General features: G+C 46.3%; 1 long non-coding RNA gene across 2 annotated transcripts; it reads left to right on the top strand.

Annotated features, from left to right (window-relative positions):
- The first annotated feature begins 7,132 nt into the window (after positions 1 to 7,132).
- Positions 7,133 to 13,424, top strand: LOC308426188. 2 transcript variants are annotated; one of them, XR_013975195.1, is made up of 5 exons: positions 7,133 to 7,263; positions 7,361 to 7,566; positions 9,017 to 9,142; positions 9,993 to 10,251; positions 10,414 to 13,424. It is a non-coding gene; the product is annotated as an uncharacterized lncRNA (long non-coding RNA). The 2 variants fall into 2 exon arrangements; XR_013975196.1 differs by having other exon boundaries at positions 9,993 to 13,424.
- The last annotated feature ends 629 nt before the right edge of the window (positions 13,425 to 14,053 follow it).

Genomic DNA, 14,053 nt, shown 5'->3' with positions numbered 1-14,053 from the left:
TGAAGAATAACAAGATGGAATACTGTTTTCCTGACGAGGGTCGACAGAGAAACCCAGGGTCGGGCAGATCAACTGAGGTCGCTTGACCTGATAGAGTTTCTGAGAACATTCCCAGCAGGAGCTGTAGTTCCAGCTCCATCTCTCAGCCAGATTCAGAGTCAAGAGGCCATGCCTGGCAGGCCCATCCTGTCCTCAGATTTCCTACCCCAGAGGGATCAAGGAAAGGGAGCCCAGGCCTTGGATTATAAGGACATTCTTGCTTCTCCCTGTGTAAAACGATAATGCCAAAGAACCCTGGCATCAGGCACAGGAATGCAGCCTGTCCAAGGCTCCTTGTCCCTACACAGGCTCAGTAAGTGCTTGCTGATATTAGACCCTGGAGACTCTCTTAAAAGTCCTTGTTTTTCCTGCTTGGTTTTGTTTGACAGCAATGTTGTACAAGTTCATAAAGTATATAATTCTGCCCCTGGGAGTGTTTGACATTTAAAAAAAAAAAAAAAGAAGTGCACTTTTTCAGAGTACTTTTGGGTTCACATCATAACTAACATCCCATCCCGTACCCTTTCTTAGTCCTGTGCACTTGTCCCCAATATCAGTGTCAGGGGGTAATATTTGTCACAGCCAGCCTGCACCCTAAGCCCTTGCTTTATATCAGGGCTCACTGTCGGTCATGTATAGGCCCTGAGAGCTGTTGGCTTGTTCTGCAAGTCATTGTCCCCCAGGGGAGCACAGGAAGAGCCTGGGCAAAGATTGTGCTGTTGAAGGTTTCAAGTAGCCTGTTTTATAAAGGAGTGTCTAAGGTTGGGCAGAAGAATAAAAGGAAGAGAAGGATGGAGAGAGGGAGTAGAAAGTAGATAAAGAACCAATTATTTGCCCAGGCAAATCCCACTCCCATCTCTAAAGCTCTGTGGAGATTAATGGCAATTCTTAACTAAAATGTCCCATCTCTCTAGATTGTCACCTCCCATCCTGCCTCTGGCTCTGGGCTCTGCTCATCTCAGAGAGCTAATACTACCTTTGGATCTTTCTTTTGTGGCTTTTCCCCTGTGTAGAGTCCAGGACCACATGGTGAACCACCTACCCACGCACCCACACATCCATAGATTTAGGGAAAAGTTTGATTTTAAAATGGGGATCTCAGTAAAAGGCTGGGGTTGCTCTGCTGAGCCTTTCTCTAGCATTTATGGTGATTTATTTCATTTTGATTCCTCTTACCAAGTTCTCATAAGGAAATCTAAGTCAACCCCCAGCTTTGACAGGTGAAGCCCTCTGGAAGGCTGGTGGTTCCAGGAGCCAGGACAACACTGGAATGTCCTTCCAAACCAGGGCCCAAACAGCTGAGGAGCTCCAGTTACCCAAGAGGTGAATGACATGACATTTCTGCCAGTTGGAGGCAGAGACGAGGGAGGGTAAGGAAGGTAGTGTGGGGAAGGACAGAGGAGACAAGGGCAAGACTGAGGGGGATGATAGGGTGAGGAGCTGTGACTATCCAGAAGTCTGAGAGAAGACAGTGGACCTTCCTGGTCTCTGACTATATCCCTGCTGTGCCCTGGAAAACAAGGAGTGGATCCCACATTGAATCTCAGGGCATCCTTGGTCATTGCTTCCTGAAATTATTGACTTCCCCAGGGTCATCAATACTCACTCATGGAAAACAGGAAGTGAAGATACACACACAAGTCTAGTCTAAATCTTTGAGAGCTACAAGGTCTGTCCAAGCCAAATTAGAGAGGCATGCCCACTAAGCTGTTCCTATGTTATCTTGGTGTTGTTCCCTTGTACATTCTTCAAAAATGACTGGGGTACGGGGGGGTGTTATTCTTGCTCACGAAACTTTAGTTAGTTTGAAGTTTTCCAAGAACGAGTTTTAGGATGTTTGCCGAGCAGGAGACAGAAGGGTAAGGTCAGGAGCTCACATTGGCTCGCTTGTGGGGTTGGAAGAAGGATTGGAGTGAGAGGCAGGAGATCATCGGCTTCTTTAATACTGCTCAGTTGTCTGGTGAATGTGTCATTGCATTAAAGCATCACAATTTGGGAAAAAACAAGGCTGTTTTATTAAACTAAACACTTCTTAATTGACTCGCATAAATATTTTAATTGGATTTTGTTTTCTCAACTCTAAAAAAATGTTTATTCATTGTTGAGTGTGGTGTGTGTGTGTGTGTGTGTGTGTGTGTGTGTGTGATGTGTATGTATGAGTATGTGATGTTTATTTGTGGGCTGTGTGTCAGATGTATATGTGTGAGTGTGGGGTGTATATGTGTGGGATGTATATGTGTGGGATGTATATGTATGGGATGTATATGTGTGGGATGTATATGTGTGGGATGTATATGTGTGGGATGTATATGTGTGGGATGTATATGTGTGGGATGTATATGTGTGAGATGTATATGTGTGAGATGTATATTTGTGGGTGTGGAATGTATATGTGTGGGTGTCTATGTACTTAAAGCTTTTGTGTAGAAGTCAGAAGACCCTTTCACCTATCCATGTGTTCCAGGTTTGAACTCAGATAATGAAGTTTGCAGAACAAGAGCTTTTACCTGCTGAGCCATCTTGCCACCCCTTTCTCTCTGAACTCTTTAATAAACCCTTCCCGGAAAATGTGCATGTGTCAACTTATGGGACAATAGTTGAGCACTGAATTCGCCTCCCCATAGAAACAATGCAAGCCTCTGCATCCCAGGAAATGTGCACGTCCAGTGAATTCATATGCACATATCAGGCAGTTGAATTAGAACCGAAATCCCTTAAAATAGCGTTTGCTGTTATCTATGAAGACGAGCTGACAGGAAAGTCAGATAAATAATTTAATAAGTATCCATAACCTACCAGCCAGAGTTAACAAGCATTTTAATTTACTTCAAATCTTTAAGATTAATCATGATAATGCTACAATTCTCCCCTGCATTCCTCCCAGGGGCAGTAGCTTTACCTTCAAGCTGGTGTGTGCATTCCTGCCCAATGCTTTATGCCTTTTAATCTATGTGTTCATGAAGAAACATGCAGTCTTGGTTTTTGTTCAGAAGGGCTAGTTTGAAGGTCCTCTCATTTCACCAGAGAATCCTCAAATTCAGTTTTTTATTTGAATGTGTGCATGCATTTGCCTCTGTGTGTGTGTGTGTGTGTGTGTGTGTGTGTGTGTGTGTGTGTGTGTGTTATGAGTCTGAGCAGGAATGCTGTAACTCAGTATGTGGTGTGAAGACCAGAAGTCAGCCGCAGGTATCTCTTTATTCTCTACCTCCACTATGAGCTGACGGCTGAACGGAGGGAGCTATCCTGTGAGCTTCCACCCTCCAGGGCATCTCATCAACCAGGCAACCTCTTTCATATCTTTTCTCCAAAATTTAAAAACCAGGGAACCTTTTCATTAAAACCATAATTATGGATGATTTACCGGTCAAATCTCAAGGACCTTCCTCAACCTGAGGCTAAACTGAGAAGACAGGGAATTCATCTTTTCCCCTGTCTCGTTTAAGAACACTACCTGTCCATTTAGACTGCATTTATAATAAAGGGAGCAAAACTAACGGTCTTACTCAAAAAAAAATAAAAACAAAAACAAAAAAACAAAAAACAAAAAACTCAGTAAGTAGAGAGATGGATTGAAAATCCTGAGTCCTTATGAACCCAAAGAGCTAAACTGTGCCCCTCTGGTGTCACTTTCCAGGCACTCAGTCTCGGTGGCATTGTTTTTTCTCCTATGTCAACTTCAGTGTCACCTCGGCAGATTCCAGGTGGCAGATGGGCAGCCTCGTTTTAAAAGTCTTCATTCAGACTGACCTGGGGCCTTTCCAGAAGATGTGAAATAAGTCGCATGGCCCTTATGTCCTCCTTCCTCACTTTCTGAGGTGGGTGCCACCAAAGCCTGACAGACCCCAATGAGGAGGCAACCCTGCCCAGTTCCTGAGGACACTGCAGTTTCTCCCACTATGTGTGCAAACCACGCCTACCAAAGGTCCACAGCACCTGCCCCAGACCTTCCCAAGAGCACTCATCCCTGGGCGTCTCCAGACCTGCAGTGTGATTGGCAGTTTAAGTAAACCGATCTGCTACTAAATCCATAGCAATTCAATTTAAACTCCACAGGGTTTATTGTTGGGAACAGCCATGGCTTAAACAGTATTATGAGGAGCCATATATCTACCTTTCTGTCTAGATAGATACATACATATATAAATATATATATATATATATATATATATATGTATATATATATATATATATATATATATACACATACACACACATATGTGTGTATATATGTATATATTGGATCTAAAGAGGTGCATGTGAATATGGAAATATGAAGATTGTATGTGGAAGAGGGGGCTTGGGAGACAGTTATTGATTTCTAGAAATCACTGCATTATGTGAGTGTTAACTTTGGAGTTGCCCCTGTAATTCTATGGGTCTTACTTTACTTACCTGGAAAGTTGAACTGTTGAACTTGCTCGGGAATTATGAGCCCTGCCTTTACCTTTGAATCACCTGGGTAGATTTGCAAATTTCTTCCTGGTGCCTGGGATCTTCCAATCGGCTCAATGGATGGCTGAGAGGATAGATCCAGGCTCCAGGTTTTGACACCTTTCCAAAGTTCCTTCATTGGTTGGGATGTGCAGGAGGCACTGAAAGGCACAGGTGGTATCTGATGTTTCTGACAGGCAGAAGATTGACTATAAACAAGACTTGGTGACAGTGGAGGGGGTGGGTGGCCCTTTCAGGTGCAGCCAGAACAAAACATTTACCTGTGGAACAGGCCTGGACCATCACTGGTCTTCATGGTAGAGACTATGTTTTGCCGCTCCTGCTATGACATCTTGGTATAAAGTAAGTACTCAGTCCAAAAGCTCCACGTTGCTTTGCTAGAACGTGCTTTACAAGAGCTCATAGGAGTAATCAAGTGATCAGAATGTTCTTGATGGTCACCAAGTTCACAAGTAATTCATTTGCTCATCTCTAAATGGGCCATCTCTAGGTCTAAGAAGTAAAAATCCATCATCCTAGAGCCTGCCTTTCCTGGCACATGAAGTTGGACTGTCACTTTACCCATCCATAAGCTTTCTGCTAACACATCCCCCAAGTAGCCAAGCTGAAGTCAAGAAAAGCAGCTTATTTGACTTGAGAGTTTAGAGGTTTTAGTCCATGATTGGAAAACCCATTACCTTTGGGCCTCTGATGTGGGGTGAGGAATCAACACACCCTGGCATGATCACGTGGCACAGTAAAACATCTCACCATGTGGCTGGCGTGTAGAATAGTGAGCGACAAGGAAAGGGGTTGACACACCCCCAGTGCCTGTAAGACTTCCCCCTGGGTCGCACATTTTCAGATTCTCCTTCCTCCCAGTGGCTACTGTGCTGGACAGTAAGCCTTTATTTACTACGTGGCCATTAGGGGCCATTCTCAATCCAAACTGTCTCCCTGAGGGAGCACAGGACGTAAGCTAGCTATTCTTAGTGGACATTTTTATCAAGCTCTAAAGATCTGAGGGCCATTTCCACACTCAGGATCCACACCATTGATCAGGGGACAGAACAGCCTGTTGGACCTCCCAGGATGCAGTGATGTGTGCTTCACTTACTCAAGCGACCACCATGCCCCTACGTTTACTCTCCCTGTCACCACAACACGATGTATCCCAAGGGTCAGATATTTTGCAGATTGCTAATGGCACAAGAGGAGAAGCACGTTAATCTCCTGGGTAAGGTCACTTCAGATCACTCTGCAAGACGGCCTCTTCTGGGAAGCTGCCCTGTGCACAGTTAATCCCTTCCTTCTTGTAGGTCCGCTGACGGAGGTGGCACCTGCCGACCTTGCGTGTTTGAGAGCCACCTATTTTGAGGAGCGTAGTGCTCTGCTCACCACCTACAATTACCAAGACTAAAAATACTTCAGAGTGAGGAGAGCCTTCAAGGGGACTTGGCTGGACCACACTGCTCCTATTTCGGTGCTATGTCTCAAGGCTACAGCCTTGCTGTTGCTGAGCCACACATCGCCAGTAAGACATTGCACTTCAGAATTCACGGAAATCTTGTGGTTATGTCTCTTTGCCCCCAAAAAGATACCCACTAGTGATTTTCCAGATAATTCTATCATGACTTAGCCACCATGTGCAGAAACAGCATCTTCATAGACATCAGGCAAGCATGCATTGTGCCCATGGTAATGTAGCCACAGCTAAAAGGATCCTTCCACCTTCCGTGGTTGTGACGGAGGAGCTACTACAAAACCTTGGGCTGAGAAAACCTCGAATCATCATGTGAAGAGAAATAAACTAAGTGATCAGGGCAACAGTTTTCACAGGTTTCACGCCTGCGTGGAATCTACTCTTAGGACCTATAAGAAACTGAAAGTAGGTTGGACAATGGTGGTACACACCCTTAATCCCAGCACTAGGGAGGCAGAGGCAGGTGGATCTATGTGAGTTTGAGGCCAGCCTGGTCTACAAAGCTGTTTCTAAACAAATGGATGTGTAGTGCGTGCCTGTCCTGGATGCCTCAGCTCTTTGGTCTTGATAGGCGGTCCTGCTCATAATGATCTCCAGAAGCATTCAGACAGGGTATTGTCTGTGAGCTTCCAGATTCCCTTGTCAGGAATCTGTTGCTAGGCCATCAAGTGACAACCCTGTGCTCCTAAACTCTTGTTTTAACCATTGATTCCCTTAGGGTTTCTTTCTTTCTTTCTTTCTTTCTTTCTTTCTTTCTTTCTTTCTTTCTTTCTTTCTTTCTTTCTTTCATGCTTGTCCTGGTAGAGCATAAACTAGATCAAGCCTGAGGCTCACAGTATGATCCCACCACGAATGTCTTCTCTTTCTTTCTTCTAGGATGATTAAACAGGATAAGAAGATGCTCTCTTCCTCTCCTGCTGTCTTGACCACCTTGTGTCGTTCACTCAGCACGAGTCCATCTTAGCAATAAATCCCCCACAAGGATGTTGTGATCTCTCTGATTTAATCGGCTTTAAATCCTTTTGAGTCCCCACATCCTTCCTCTCCCATTTCTTAAAATAGTCTGAAGCCCTCAAGTCAGGCATCCTATCGACTTGCCTGTTTCTAACATTGCATAATCCTGCAAGAACACTTTCCCCTATCCTCCTTAAGGAGCACACATAATCAAAACGTTCTCACATGAGAGCCTGTAGGTAGGGTGATTCAGGCAGCCCTGGGATTAGAAGGGCACATTGCTGCCAGGACCAGCTGAGTGCTTGCTAGATTGAAGGGATGTTTAATATCCCTTCACTGTTTAACTGGCTCGGAAAGTAAGTTTCTTTCTTCGCTTTATTCATCTCTCAGGGTGGGTTGGAGACAGAAGAGTTGAATCTTGGGCACCACCATGATTCTGGATTCTTGTTACAGTTCTTACAGGAAGCTTTGAGGCTTGGCAGGGAAGAAGCGTCACTAAGGGAGGATGGACTGTGCTCTGGGGATTTGAGATTTGGGAACTGTTCTCAAGAAAGGCCTGGGGTTGTGCTCTCTCTTGCTCAACACCTGGGTCACTCTGAATCTGGAGTGCTCACAGTAGTTCAGTCTGGACCTGCCTCAAGCTATGGGAAGAAGGCATGGTAGGTGGAACAGTGCTCAAGAGGCACTGTGAGCATCTCCTGAGTGACAAGATCTCTTATAGTGAGCGTGAGCTGTTCATTGGCAGAGACACAGGGATGGGTTCTCAGGCCAGACTCAGCAGAGGGGATGTACTTTATGATCCATCTGCCATGTTTGCAGGTCAGTGAGTGAGGAGAAAACAGGGTTACATGAGGGACCCGTTACAGACATGAAAGCCAAATCCACCTTGAAGATGTCACCGTGGTCCCAAGTTGTAGGTGGATGCCAGAATCGAATTTAGACTCAGACCTGGGCAAACTAGGAGACATGATATTCCAGGCTTAAGTAAACACAGGTGGTTAAAACCAAGGCAGCATCCCTAGCCCGTGCTTGGTCCACGAGCATGGCTATTCATTTGTGGCCCACCACTGCTGTCTGGTGGCACTCTCTAAAAATGCAACTTGGTTTTAAAGATGGGGTTAGAGAATCTGACCTAACCTGTTTGTTTTTGTTTGTTTGTTTAAGCGCATGCCCTCAGTATTTGGGTCTCAGGACCAGTTTAATTCACCTGTGTGAACCAAGTCTTGCTATAATAAGAATAAAGTGAGCAGAAGACAGTATATCTCAGTGCCTGTCTGTCCCTACCCCCACCCCACTCTTGTCAGGCATTCCTGCGACCTCTTGGGAATTCTATCCCACTATTGTGTGGGATCTTTTGTCTGAGCTGTATCATTGACCCCCCAGGGTGGGTGCAATAATTATTCGTGTTACAGAATAATTATTAGAAAGAAATAGAGGCTCACAGAAGACGGCTCGCTCTTAACACATGAATGTGGCATTCAGACCCTAGTGACAGAAACCTGTTAAGATATAACTCAGTACCCAGCCATCCCCTAGGCAGAATGGAGAGGAAAATATGATTTTAAAGTAGTATTTAAACAAACACGTATTCTCTGTGTGGTTTTGACATTGGAGACTAAATTCTTAGCTTGGCATGTGGAGAAGGAAACTCCAGGGTGGAGGGGGCAGAACGGAGGCATGGAAGCTTCTCTCAACTTGAGAGGACACAGTTTCTAGGGATGGTGTGGATGTCTGATGGGGCTTTGGAGAGCCAGAGGGCAGATTCCAGAGCCACAAAGCTTCTGTGTCACCCTGCCCTCTCTTCCTACAGCTGAAAGCAGTACTACTTCTGTACCTAGTGTGGCTTGTAGGTGGCAGCTTAGGCTCAATAGAACCCAAGCCTGTTTTGTTGTTTGTTTCTCTGTTTGTTTTGTTGTATTCTAGATCCCACCAGCTGGAAATTATTCTCAGCTGGAGGTTTGGGAATGTTATAAACTACTGATGCATGGGGACTGTCCCTCAGAGACTCTGATTTCAATGACCTGGGCAATTTGTTGTTGTCGTTGTTGGGTATCTGCTTGCTTGTTTGCTGAGACATGTGTTTGCTATGTTGCTTCTGCTGGTGTCCAGATCCTGGAATGAAGGAATCCGGACCCTCCGCCCTCCAGGTACCCGGAAGTAAGAATTATTTATTCCACGGTGCCTGACCGTGACCATCAGTGCTTCACAGAGCTCCGAGGCTGGCTCTCTGCCAAGGTCAGGAGTGACAGTGTGCACACTGGGCCCCGTGGTCCCTGTGGGTTTGGTGGGCAGCTCATTTGAGGTCCTACCCTTGCTCCACCCATGCAGTGGAGCCTGGATCCACAGAGAAAGAGGAGGCCTGTGAGAAGGGGCCATGACAGGAGTGGAGAATACAGTTCAGACAGGAGAGAACATAAAAGAGGTTCTTCTCAGGCTGAGAGAGGAAGGAGCCTCCATGATTCCAACACATTTCCTTCCTCGCAGAAAAGAATTAAGTCACTCGGAAGATAAAGGATTGTTCTAGAAAGCAGGGAAACCTGCCCCTTCTACTAAGTAAAGCTTAACAATGGATCCCAGTAGGGGCATGATTTCAGGGCTTTGGGGGAACCTGGCCAGGCAGGGGAGTGGCAAGGGTGGCAGGGGTTGTGGACAGCAGAAGTGGCTTCACAGGTAAGTGGGGTCTTCCCGTGTGGACATAACCTGAGAGACATTAGCTGCTACCAGTGGTCTACTCTTCCCAACAACTTCATGCACAAGGATGGTGGCTGGCCTGAAATCCTCCCCGATCCAGTGCCTTCACAAAGAGAAAGGGCCATGTATAACAGCAAAGGCACCTGCTGCCATAGCAACTCATCAGGCACAGCCACCCCATCATGGCCCAATGCTCATCTTTGGGCATAACCTCCAACTTTGAATGTCCACCCCCCACCAAAAAAAAAAAAAAAAAAAAAAGATAGAACTTAATACTCAAAACTCCATGATGGACAAAATTTTCAATTGAGACAGGATCCCTACTGCCAGCTTTTCCTTTTACCTCAACTTGAATACCCAACCGTGTCCCTGTGGCCTTTTCTAATGATTGCAGGCTGAGGTGGTGGTGAGGAGCCCTGGGCACCTGAGGAATGTTATCACAGATCTGTGGGAACTGTGCTCCTGGCAGAGCAATGGCGCCACCTCGTGGGAGAATCTGGTACCAAGCACTCAACGATGACGCCAAGCACACAGGACAGGACAGCCTTTGGCTTCAGCGCAGATCTCCAGTATGGGAGGCAATGCTTAGAAACTTGCACTGTGGTAGTTGAGGTGTTGCAGATGGGAGACTGTGTGGACAGATGGATCAGGAGGTAAGGAAGTAGGTAGATGGGGTGTCCCCAAAGTAGAAAGGTCTCATGACAGTCTTGGGTGACCCTGAGGCAGACTCTTGCCCCCTACTTTCCCATCAGTGAAATGAGAGAGACAATGGAGATTGTATCTCTAACCTACATAATCTTCACCTCACCTTATAGGGACAGCTATGAGAAAGTCGAGTCCTGAGAGCCTTTGAAAACACAGGGTCTCTAAATACGCACTGGAAACAGAGGACCAGTGAGACAGAAAGGAAAGTCCGGCACAAGGTGACCTGGGAACTGAAGCGGTTGAGGGGGAGCAGGGAAAAGCCAAGGCCTGGTCAGCTACAGAGTGAGCTCAAAGCCAGTCTGAGCAACTCAGCGAGACCTTGTCACAAGCTAAAAAGTAAAGTCGGAAAGTACCTGTGCAGCTTGTGTGGGGTCCCAGGTTTGGCCTTTGGGATGGAAGGCAAGGGCTGCTTCCAGAAACTTGTCAGAGTGTGCGCTGGTGGCTGAGCTGGTGTGAAAAGTCAACCCAGCGATGCTAGAGTTTCAGCAAACGGAAAGTGACCATCCTTGTGGGGAATCAAGTGAGGGTACTTTCTTCGGCCACAGGTGGGACCCAGCCTAAGTGTCATTCAGAGACAAGGGTGCTTGACCAACAGTAACAGAGGCCATGAGTGTTTGAGCAGAACTGTGTGGCAGGTCACACACATTTCACGAGGGCCTCTAAGGAGACCTCTGTTGCACTACAGGGACTCAGCTGTGACCTTGAACACTGTACATAGTTTGCAGTTTTCTATGGCTCGATTTAGTCCAGAGGAAGAAGAAGATGCATTCAATAGAAATCATACTTGGTACTTGGCCTTTGAGATTTTGATCCTTTCTTGGGCTGGCAACACAACCTTTGATGCCTTTCCATACAGGGAGGTAACAGCAAGCTGTTCCTACTAAGCCCCAGAACCACGAAGAAAGTGACTGGCTCTACTTTGTTCCGGGCAAGTGAACCAAAATATTTGCCAGATTGGGTTATCAAACACACTCCCCATTGCTGTTTTCCATTCATGATGGCTGTGGCCCTGGGGGCTCTCGAACCAAACAGTTGGTAAAGCCTTGTGCATCTCAGAGCATGGGAGTGTCGTTTTGAGTATTTTTATTTATTCTTTGACATCCACAAACACAGGTTTATGACATATCTTGATTATATTTACCAAATCTGAAGCAGGAGGATGGAAAAGTCAAGGCCTGGTAAGCAAGCCAGAATGAGCAACTCAGTAAGAACTTGTTGTGAAATAGCAATTAAATCGGGGGTGGGAGATGGGGGATGTAGCTTGTCTCCTCCCCACCTCCTGCTCTTTCCTTGTCTTTCTTTCTGTCCTGTCTGTTACCCACTGAATCTTGTTAGTGCTGTGTGGTGGGACACTGGCTCTTCCTATTGGCTTGAGAAACTATAGCTGCAGTATGTTTGTGAGTACAACAGCCCTATTGTGTTCAGAAACTAAAACTTCACCGCACTCAGCTCTGGTCTCGAGCTCTTACATTCTTCTCACTCTGTGTGTGTGCATGATGTTCTTTGAGACTCGGGGAACTGGGGTTAACAAAGAGGCCCCCATTTAGAGCCCAAAACTCACTTATTCTCTGAGCTTTGTTCAGTTATGGGTATGAGTCTTTGCATTAAGTGCTACCTATTACAGGCAAAGTTTGCTGGCCAATGTTGAGAACGTGTGTGTGTGTGTGTGTGTGTGTGTGTGTGTGTGTGTGTGTGTGTGTGTAAAACCTTGACAGGGCATCCAGTCTGCAGAACAATAGTAGTGAACCTGCTCCCCAGAGCCTAGAACCTCCTCAGCTGTGGGTTTTTGATCCAGTTTACAACAGACCTCAAATCTCTTCAGAAAGTGGTTGGTTAACCTCAGAACCTTTATGCCACTTACACCAGTGGCCATACCCCTCTGCCCATCAGATAAGTAACTGTAGCAGGCAGGGCTCAACATCTGGGCAAGACTACTAATGGCTTCTCTCCTCCAGGTACTGTCATAGCACCTCAGCACTGTGGAAGCTGTCTGCCACGGAGGATGTCCTCGGGTCAGGCCCAGCCTTAGTTCTCACAGCCAGAGTGTATTGTGTCTTCGGCAATAGGATCTTACCATAGTTGTGGTGGGAAACCAAGGGCTTGTGTTGTTTGGGGGATGGGTCTGTACAGCCTCCTTGACCGATAACTCCTAACAAAGTATCCCGAAGCCTGACACATTTTAATTTAATAACCCATACCTACTTGGGGAAGCACTCTTCACCCATGAAGAGTACTTGTGTTCAAACTCCTCTAATAATTTTTGTGTTTGCAATTTAGTTGTAAGGCATTTCCATATGGATTTTATGTACACCCTTAGTTTTTCATTAACCCACATGCTCCCCTCCTTTTCCCTCCCCCACAAGTCCGTCTTCATTTGAACCTTGAGTTCCCAGTATTACTCTCTTCTATTTTCACACTACAAGAGATTATGGGTTCCTTTTCTCACCAGCCTTTAAAACCCAAAAGGGGAGTTCAGTGAAGTCATGAAACACAGTAAGAAAAATGGGTCAGAATTGCTCTTTTCATGTAGAGTAATGATTAATATTCAAACTGTCTTTCTAATCTCTGGGGCTAGCTCAGGATGGCTTAAGCCACAGGACTACTATTAATATTTCCTTACAAAGATGTCAAGAGCCACAAAAGCCTGTGTGCGTTTCTTATCTACGCTTCAGACAATGGGGCAAAGGTGAGAGATTACTCGGTGTTATGAGACAAGACAGAGCCTGGAGGGAGGAAGCAAGGACATTGACGCTGTGCTCTGTGCCAAGCATTCAAGTCAGGGGTTGGAGTCTCAGCTTAGGGAACTGTTCTGATGACAGGCTAGAAGACACAAGGACTCTTGTGGCTGGTGCCCATTCCAGTGTCCAGGTAGCCGGGTTGGCACTGTGCTCTGATCCCTCCCTAATATAAATGCAAAAGATGTAGGTATCTGGAAAGCATCCTAGCAAAAGCTGCCCCTACTCATAGGGATGAAGTCACAGTCAAAGTGCTGGGTTTTTTTTTTTTTTTTTCCCTAAAAGATTAGTCTTTATTCTGCAGTGTTTTGGAGACAAAGGGCTATGTGCTTTTGCTCCTGCTGACCAATGATAATGGCAGATCTCATCCGTGGGCACTCATGGACCACACAGCCCATGGAAGGTCCTATTAATGTAGGAACGCTAAGCCTGGGTCTGGACGACAAAGTGGGTGAGCTAATCTCTGCTCCCTATCTACGCTCTTACTTGCCTCCCTTCCGTTGGATCCTGGGCATTGACTGTAATTGACATGTACTTCACTCCTCATCAGCTCAGGAAAGGGGGCATACGCATGTGTGTGCGTGCGAGCGAGCGAGCGAGCAAGGGAGTCCCAGAAACCATGAGTCACTACTACCTATGTGCCGAAGCCTAGATTCCCCAAGGCTGGCTTGAAAAGCAGAAAAGGGAGAGTCTATGTTTCTAGCTCACAACGAGTCGTTAGAAGGGTGAGTCGTGCCCTGGGACTGTGCCAGGAAATCTTAGGTCTGTGCACCTGTTGCCCGGGGACAGAGACCTCAGGCCCAGAATAGGTGCAGCTGCTGTAGATGCTCATGTCAGAGGCTGAGCTACATTTGGAAATGTGTGTGTCTCTTCCCACTCTCCTACCCTCCCCGTTCTGAGGACTTAAGACCAGGATTCCTTCTCCCCCTCTTCTTCTATCTCACTTTCCAAGAGATCTCTGCTCCTATCTCCCACTCGGTGAACGATGGCTGTGTGAAAACACAGACAGGAAGTG

The sequence above is a fragment of the Micromys minutus genome, assembly GCF_963924665.1.
Source record: "Micromys minutus genome assembly, chromosome: 10".
Lineage (NCBI taxonomy): Eukaryota > Metazoa > Chordata > Mammalia > Rodentia > Muridae > Micromys > Micromys minutus.
This window is presented reverse-complemented; position numbering and strand designations above follow the sequence as displayed.